The sequence below is a fragment of the Sceloporus undulatus genome, chromosome 6, assembly GCF_019175285.1.
Source record: "Sceloporus undulatus isolate JIND9_A2432 ecotype Alabama chromosome 6, SceUnd_v1.1, whole genome shotgun sequence".
Classification (NCBI taxonomy): Eukaryota; Metazoa; Chordata; class Lepidosauria; order Squamata; family Phrynosomatidae; genus Sceloporus; species Sceloporus undulatus.
Genome location: NC_056527.1, coordinates 56,945,733 through 56,955,182, shown reverse-complemented (window position 1 = coordinate 56,955,182; position 9,450 = coordinate 56,945,733). Strand labels below are relative to the sequence as shown.

The window sequence follows — 9,450 nt, the reverse complement described above, 5'->3', positions numbered from 1 at the left end:
GAGGTGGGGATGTTTAGCCTGGAGAAGAGAAGGTTAAGAGGTGATATTTTAGCCCTGTTTAAATATTTGAAGGGATGTCATATTGAGGAGGAAGCAAGCTTGTTTTCTGCTGCTCCAGAGACTAGGACCCGGAGCAATGGATGCAAGATACAGGAAAAGAGATTCCACCTCAACATTAAGAGGAACTTCCTGACAGTAAGGGCTGTTTGACAGTGGATCACACTGTTCTTCGGAGTTTAGTGAAATCTCACTTCCATCTTCTTGGAAGACAATGCTGCTAGAGACTGAATTTGGGACTTTATGCCTGCAAAGCATGGGATCACTCTCTCAGCTGCAACCTTTCCATACAATCCTGGACTGAAAACATTTAAATAAAGGTCCTCTTTCAGCTCCAGGAATAAAGACCTACCTTCAGTACAAGGACACTGATTCCTGCAGCACCAGAAAGGCCTCTTCTGCAGTCCTTTATTGCCGGAGCTTCCCAGGGTCAGAGGCCGTCTCCTCAGACGTAGAGAAGGGTTGCTCTGAGTGCAAAGGAGGAGGAGGTCCACAGGGCTGAGGGAGGGAAGGCAATGGGGAAAAGGTCAATGCCAATGGCCATGGAGGGCAGGTGATGCCTAGGAAACTCCTCTGAGTCCCAGTCCTAGGAATGAGTGGCAGAAGTTAGTACAGAGGGCTGAGGGGGTCTACTTTCCCAAAGGGGGGAGGCAAGGACCGGTGGCCCTCTCCCCAGCTAGGGTCTCTTTCTCCACCTCTCTCTCCCAGCCCCCAAAGCCCAGCCTCCCCACTGGCCCTGAGTCCCTGCCTCCCCTTCCTCAGACCCCACAGGCCCCTTCCTTCCTTCCTTCCTCCCAAAATGGAGGGTCAGAGGCACAAAGGGACACACAGCCTTCCTTTTGGCCCATGTAGCCTGGCCTCCTTCTTGCTCTGGAGCCTCAGGGAGAGAAAGAGGACGGAGTCTCTCAGTTCAACTGAGGAAGCCTCAGAGAAGGTTCTGGAACAATATTCCCCACAGTCACAAGCTGCACAAAATGGCCTCCTGAGTCTCAGCACTTGGCAGTTGGCAGTTTGAGGCCTTCAGGGAACCCAAAATGGAGGATGAAAGAGCCCCAAAGTCAGAAGGGACCCCAAACAAGATTTCTGATCCTAAAGAAAAGTTTTCCTGATGGCACCCGATGGCTGTGAGAACACAAAAAGGCACAAAAGAGAATTTCCAAACCTTAACAACACCTAAACATTTCTCTGATGTTATTGAAAGGAGGAACCTAATACCCTCCTTAATTACACCAATCAATAGTGAAGGATATTAATATTGATATTAAGAGTGCCCATCATCCACAACCCAGCTCAGGTCTTGACCGCTCAGGGAGGCCAGTCCAGCTGCAGGTGGCCCTCCGTCTGTCCTCCTTTCCTTCTGCATTCCTCCTCTTTTCCCCATCATCAGCCCCTTTCCCAAGAAGACTGCATCCGCACTATAGAAATAAGGTACTGTGACACCGCTTTAACCGCTCAGTGCTATGGAATCCTGGGATTTTACCTTTGGGATACTTAGCCTTCTCTGCTAGAGAGCTCTCATGCCACAACAAACTACAAATCCCAGGATTCCATAGGATGGAACCAGAAGAGTTAACACACTTTAGAACTGGATTATTTCTGTAGTGCAGATACAGCCTGAGTCGGTTGTAAAAGGATAGAAGCACTCAAGTCAAATTTTTATCCTGTTAAAATGGTTTTGCTTTTTTTAAATATACGAAGTTTGTTTTTCTGTCTAATCCTTATTCTTCTTGTTGTTGTTTGTTTGTATGTTTGTTTGCTTCATTCTTGGACATATGAGTTATTCTGGTCTGTCTCCCTCTTGCCTGAAAATCTATTAATAAGGAAACTGGGGAGACTTTTAAAACCTCCCAAAGGAGCCACTTTTGGCCTTGTTTGGGGGACTAGCCTCCTCTTAGAAGCCAAAGCCCAATGTTTGTGAAGAAGAAGAATAAGGCTTGTATTAAAGCTATCCTCCCCATTTCTGATCCCTTTTAAAAACCCATGTTCCCTAGAAAGAGCAGAGCTGTATAAGAAAACCCTCTCAGAAAAGAGACACACAAAGAGACACACTTCCTTCCTTTTGGCCCAACCTGGCCTCCTTCTGACTCTGGAGCCTCAGGAGAGAAAGAGAAGCCTCTGTTCAACTGAGGCCTCAGAGAAGGTTCTGGAACATTATTCCCCACAGTCACAAGCAGCACAAAATGGCCCCCAGAACACAAAATAGCCACCAGAAGACAAAATGGCTTCCAGAATAAAAAATGGCCACCAGAACACAAAATGGCCGCCAGGATACAAAATGGCTGCCTCTGCCTCAGCTACCTTGGCAGTTGGCAGTTTGAGGTCTTCAGGGAACCCAAAATGGAGTATGAAAGGGCCTCAAAGTCAGAAGGGACCCCAAACAGCATTTCCAAATCTTAACAACACCTAAAAGTTTTCCTGATATGATGATATAGAGACTCCCTGAGATTATCTTTATAAATAAGTCTTTATAAGTCTTTAAATAAATAAATAAAATTTAATAATAATAATAATAATAATAATAATAATAATAAGCAACAACCAAAAAGTATTCTGCCCAGGAGTTGCTTCTTCTTCTTCTAAGCCTTCTTCTTCCTGCTCCTTCCTCAGGCCCGCCCTCCTCCTCCTCCTTCCTCAGGCCCTTCCTCTAAGCCCTCCTCCTCCTCCTCCTCCTTCTTCCTCAGGCCCTTCCTCTAAGCCCTCCTCCTCCTCCTCCTCCTTCTTCCTCAGGCCCTTCCTCTAAGCCTTCCTCCTCCTTTTCCTCCCAATCTTTGGAGGAGTGTTGTGTGTCTGCCTTCAATTCCTTTCTGGGGACCCCAAGGCAACACTATCACAGGAGTTTCTTTGTAGGTTTTGTCAAAGGGGGTTTGCCATTGCCATCCTTTGAGGCTGAGAGAGTGTGCCTTGGGGGTTGGGGGTGTGCTGCGTGCCTTGAACTCGTGTCTAGTGACCCTATTCCCAGGTTTTCCTTGCCTTCAGGCTTGCCTTCCACTTTACCCCTTGTCTTCCTCTGAGAGAGAGTCTGCTGCCCAAGGTTCCCTCGCAGTGCGTTTCATGGCCCAGAATGAATGGCATTTCCATCATGTAGGGGTGTGTGTGTGTGTGTTGTGCATCTTCCACCTGGCCATTGGTTTTCCTTTGAGGCTGAGAGAGTGTGACTTGCCCAAGGTCATCCATTTTATATAATGGGACTTGAGCACCCATGGATTTTGCTATCCAAACCAAATCCCAGCAGATACCAAGGGCCCATGTTTTCCCATCTTTTTTGCAAAGAGCAAAGCCATTCCTTGCCTGATCTTTGCATATTATATTATATTCAAGAGCAGTTGCCATGGCTCCATTCAAGGGAATTCGGGGGTTTGCAGTTTTGAGAAGAGGAACAGGTTGCATCTCCCTGATCTGGAATCCCAAAATATTCCAATATTGTCCAAATGGGAAGCTGAGACAGTGGCACCTGCTTTCTGAGAGTTCAATGATAACAGACTTTGTTTCATGCAAACTGTGGGGGCCCCACTGTTCTCTATGGGGAGAAGGAGGATATCACTGGTGGGGTGAGGGCAACCATGGGGAAGAACCTTCTAGAAGATGGCTGCTGAGAGAGGAAGGAGGCCGGAGGGAGAGCAAGGCCTGGGCCTAGGATAGGCCTCTCTCTGAGTCAGGAGCCAGAGTTTGGTGGAGCTGTTGGGATATGGTCTGTCAGATAGAATCATAGAATCGTAGAGTTGGAAGAGACCACTAGGGCCATCCAGTCCAACCCCCTGCCATGCAGGAAATCCAAATCAAAGCATCCCTGACAGATGGCCATCCAGCCTCTGTTTAAAGACCTCCAAAGAAGGAGACTCTATCACCTTCCGAGGAACTGCATTCCACTGTCGAACAGCCCTTACTGTCAGGAAGTTCCTCCTAATGTTGAGGTGGAATCTCTTTTCCTGTAGCTTGCATCCATTGTTCCGGGTCCTGTTCTCTGGAGCAGCAGAAAACAAGCTTGCTCCCTCTTCAATATGACATCCCTTCAAATATTTAAACAGGGCGATCATATCACCTCTTAACCTTCTTTTCTCCAGGCTAAACATCCCCAGCTCCCTAAGTCGTTCCTCATAGGGCATGGTTTCCAGACCCTTCACCATTTTTGTCGCCCTCCTTTGGACACGCTCCAGTTTCTCAATGTCCTTTCTGAATTGTGGTGCCCAGAACTGGACACAATATTCTAGCGGGGCCTGACCAAAGCAGAATACAGTGGCACTATTACTTCTCTTGATCTAGACACTATACTTCTATTGATGCAGCCTAAAATAGCATTGGCCTTTTTAGCTGCCGCATCACACTGTTCACTCATGTTCAACTTGTGGTCTACTTGGACTCCTAGATCCCTTTCACACGTAGTTTCTTTCAGCCAGGTGTCACCCATCCTATATCTGTGCATTTTATTTTTCCGCCCTAAGTGCAATACTTTACATTTCTCCGTGTTGAATTTCATTTGGTTAGCTTTGGCCCAGCTTTCTAGTCTATTCAGGTCATTTTGAATCTTGATCCTGTCCTCTGGGGTATTAGCTATTCCCCCTAATTTGGTGTCATCTGCAAATTTGATAAGTATGCTCCCAATTCTGTCATCCAGGTCATTGATAAAGATGTTGAATAGCACTGGGCCCAGGACAGAGCCCTGTGGGACCCCACTGGTCACTTCTCTCCAGGATGAAAAGGAGCCATTGTTGAGCACCCTTTGGGTTCGGCCGGTCAACCAATTACAGATCCATTTAACAGTTTCTTTGGCTAGCCCACATTTTACGAGCTTGTTTGCAAGAATGTCATGGGAAACCTTGTCAAAGGCTTTACTGAAATCAAGATATACTATATCCACAGCATTCCCTCCATCTACCAAGCTGGTAATTTTATCAAAGAAAGAGATTAGATTTGTCTGGCATGACTTGTTTCTCTGAAACCCATGTTGACTTTTTGTGATTATGGCATTGCCTTCTAGATGTTCACAGACTCTCTGTTTAATGATCTGCTCCAGAATCTTTCCTGGTATTGATGTCAGACTAACTGGACGATAATTGTTGGGATCCTCTTTTTTCCCCTTTTTGAAGATGGGGACAACGTTTGCCCTCCTCCAGTCTGCTGGGATCTCTCCTGTTTTCCAGGAGTTTTCAAATATGATTGCCAATGGCTCCGATATTACTTTTGCCAGTTCTTTTAATACCCTTGGATGGAGTTCATCTGGTCCCGGAGACTTAAATTCATTTAGATTAACAAGGTGTTCCTCTACTATCTCTTTACTTATTCTGTACTGAAATTCCCCTATTCTGTCCTCTGATCCATTATCCTCAGGTTGAGCACCCTTTGCCTTTTCTGAGAAGACTGAGGCAAAGAAGGTGTTGAGTAATTCTGCCTTTGCTCTGTCTTCTGTTAGCATTTTGCCATCTTCTCCACGCAGTGGCCCTACCGTTTCCTTCTTCTTCCTTTTGCTGCGGACATATCCAAAAAAGCCCTTTTTATTGTTCTTAACCTCTCTAGCAAGCCTGAGTTCATTCTGCACTTTAGCTTTTCTGACTTTATCCCTACACATGCCTGCTATTTCTTTGAATTCCTTTTTTGTGATTTCCCCCTTTTTCCATTTCTTATACATGCTCCGTTTCAAACTTAGCTCCGTTGAAAGGTCCTTAGTCATCCATCCTGGTTTCTTGAGACACCTCCCGTTTTTCTTTCTCACTGGAACTGTTTGAAATTGTGCCTTCAGTATCTCCCTTTTGAGAAACTCCCATCCGTCCTGAACTCCTTTATCTTTTAGTATTTCTGACCATGGAATCACCCTCAGTACTTCTCTAAGTTTACTGAAATCTGCTCTCCTAAAGTCTAGGATGCGTGTCTGACTATGCCTGGCTTCTCCTTTCCACTGTATTTCAAACTCCAGGAGAACATGGTCACTTCCACCTAAGGATCCCACCACTTGCACCCCATTAACCAAGTCATCCTTGTTGGTTAGGATCAGATCCAAAATAGCTGACCCCCTTGTTGCCTCTTCCACCTTTTGGACCATGAAATTGTCTTCCAGGCAAGTGAGGAATTTGCTAGGCCTTGAGGATTTGGCTGAGTTTGACTTCCAGCAAATATCAGGATAGTTGAAGTCGCCCATCACTACTACATCTCTCTTTTCTGACTGTGTGGTCATCTGTTCTAGAAAGATATCATCCAATTCCTCAGTCTGACTTGGGGGTCTGTAGTAGACTCCCACCGTAACATCCTTGTTGTTAATAATAATAATAATAATAAAGTTTTTATTTATATACCGCACCTTCCATAGATCAGGGCAGTTTACATAAATTACAGTATGCGTACAATAGTTAAAAACAACACCATACAATATACAAAAAATAAAATAAAACCAGCAAAAGCCCCAGTAGCCCATTTTAGACTCAGTTGAGGCCTTCGACTGTTCCATTTCACCCAACCTTCCTTCATCTTCCTGACTCTGTTCTTCTTTCAACTCAAGGCTTTGCTTCTGGCGAAGGCACTCTTCCTCTAGTTTTTTAATCTTTAAGGTTGTTTCTTTCTCAAGATCTCTGAATGATTCTCTCTCTGTTTGGAGAACTTCACACTTCTGCCTCAAGTCATCTCTTTCCTGGGTTAAGGCTTCCCTCTCCTCTTCACTGTCACAAAGTCTTTGGGCCATTTCCAGTTTCTCCATCTTTTCTACCTTTAACTCTTCTTGCAGTTGGTCCATTCCATTCTGTTTCCACTGGGATTCACAGAGCAACTCCTCCATCTCTCTCTCTTCGTCTTGCAACTCTTCCATCTTAAGAGACAGATTGATGTCTTCATGAACAGCTAATGGTCTCTTTTCGCTAATGTTACTGCACAGTAGGTCTTGAACAGTTTCATTGCGAATCTCCATATACGATATACGGAGTAGGAATTCTCTGCCTGGAATTTTGTAAATCGTGTTGTAGACATCATGAATTGCCATAGGTAAGACACCAGGACAATCTCGTGTGCCCAACATTGTGTGGGCTTTGCCTGAAGCTGCTTGACCATAAGCAAAAAATTGTGCCAAAGGTGAAAGACTTGTCCCCATCTATTTGTGACACAGTACAATCTTCGCTTTTCCATGCCATCTGTACTTCATCTCCAAGGTCTTCTTCTTCTACTGTATCTTCAGGCCAGCCCCTGATGATGCTGGGCCGGCCTGCTCTCTCCCTCAACGGCCGAAAGATGACAGTTATGGAGGGAGGGCACTTTGTCTTCAGGCCAGCCCCTGATGATGCTGGGCCGGCCTGTTTCCCTCCCCTTTAATTTTTATCCACATGCTCTCCACCTGGCTGCCAGTATTGATGTCTTCGATCTCTTCACTGGTGTAAATATCTCTGACATATACAGTGGTACCCCGGGTTACGAATGTAATCCGTTCCGTGGCGCCATTCGTAACCCGAAATCTTTCGCTAGCCGAAAAAGCCATCGGCGCTAGCGCTAAAAGCCGCGATTTCGTGTGAAAAAGCGCCGAAAAGCACCAAATTTTTTTTCGTAAGCCGAAAAAAAAACACGTAACCCGGAACAGTTTTTTCCTATGGGATTTTTTCGTATCCCGGAAATTTCGTAACGCGGTGATTTCGTATCCCGGGGTACCACTGTAGTGCTATTCCTCCTCCTTTCCTGTTTGGCCTATTTCTCTTAATAAGGTTATACCCCTCTATTTCCACATTCCAATCATGAGACTCATCCCACCAGGTTTCAGTGATGCCTAGTATATCATATTTGCTTTGTTGTACTAGGAGTTCGAGTTCATCTTGTTTATTTCCCATGCTCTGTGCATTAGTGTAGAGACATCGCAGACCATGGTTCCCTTTTACTTGCTGCCTGTGCAAGTTTTTTTGCCTCCCACTGTTGGGTCCTTGCACTGTTTGCCTTGTTTCCTCTATGTCAGTTTGACTATTTTCGCCATCCCTTTCGCCTTCCTTAATATTGTCTCCCTTCCCCTCGGAACTCAGTTTAAAGCTCTCCTGATCAAGTTCTTGAGACTGTTGGCAAAGACATTTCTTCCAACTGGCGTGAGATGCAACCCGTCTGTTGCAAGAAGTCCCTCCTCGTGGAACCGCAGCCCATGATCGAAGAATCCAAATCCTTCTCGGCGGCACCATCTGCAAAGCCAGTTGTTCACATCTGCTATTTTCCTCTCCCGTCCTGGACCATGCCCTTCAACTGGCAGAAGAGACGAGATGACAAGCTGTACATCCATTCCTTTCAGCTTCCTACCAAGCGCCTCGTAATCCCTTTTGATGTTCTGAAGGCTGTGTCTTGCAGTATCATTAGTTCCCACGTGGACCAAAAGGAAGGGGTATTGGTCAGTAGGCTTGACCAGTCTTGTCAGCCTCTCTGTCACATCAGGGATCTTTGCACCTGGAAGACAACACACCTCTCGAGACATCTTGTCAGGCCTACAAATCACTGCTTCTGTACCCCTCAGCAAGGAGTCCCCCACTACGACCACACGCCTCCTCCGAGGCTTAGCAGCGACTGTTCCCTCGGGTGGGACTCTCAGGCTCCCCTGCTCTGTCCCTGAAGTCTGTCCATGCTGCTCTTCTTTATCCTCCTTGATAAGGGAAAGAGCTTCGAATCGATTCTCTAGCTGCAAGCTCCCCGAACAATTCCTTCTTGGCTTACTTCTCTTTGTGACATTCCTCCAGCTGTCTGCCTCCTCTGTTTGGCAAGTGACCTCTTCCACCCGAGCATCTTCCTCTGCATGGTACTCATCCAAGATGGTTAGTTCTATTGTGTCCAGGAAATCCTCTTGTTCCCTAATATGCTGAAGTGTAGCTACTCTGGACTCCAGCTGCTGCACTTTCTCCTCCAAGAGAGCTACCAACTTGCACTTGGTGCATGTGAAGTTGTCCACTTCTGTAGGCAAGAAGAGAAACATCCCACAAGAGTTGCAGGTGACTGCAGCAGATCCCTCGTTGTCTATACTGCAAAGTCTTTAGTAATGAATATACAGTCAATCTACTGGAAATACTTCTTTAAAGGAAAGTACTGGCTGTTATCTTACACTTAAAGGGAAGGTTCTGTTTCAATATCTGATTCTAACCTGATGCCACTTGAGTAGAGTTGTTGAGTTAAAGAAAACTAAAATTCTGGCTCTGGAAGGTGGTATATAAAGCTAGTCTGCTAGCTCCGCCCCCTTGTGACTCACAGATGTGACTCACAGAAGCTCCTCCCCTTCAGCAACGAGCACATGGTCTCAAGCACACGGTCTCAAAATGGCTGCCAAGCAGCTCCTCTCCTTCTCCTCTCTCTGGCCGGACTGCTCTGGAAGGCTCTGGAAGTTGGTATATAAAGCTAGTCTGCTAGCTCCGCCCCTTGTGACTCACAGATGTGACTCACAGAAGCTCCTCCCCTTCAGCAACG

At 46.0% G+C, this 9,450-nt stretch overlaps 1 pseudogene; it reads right to left on the bottom strand.

Annotated features, from left to right (window-relative positions):
• The window catches only part of LOC121933029, a 14,982-nt pseudogene extending 7,856 nt beyond the window's left edge, over window positions 1–7,126 (bottom strand).
• Between the last annotated feature and the right edge of the window lie 2,324 nt (window positions 7,127–9,450).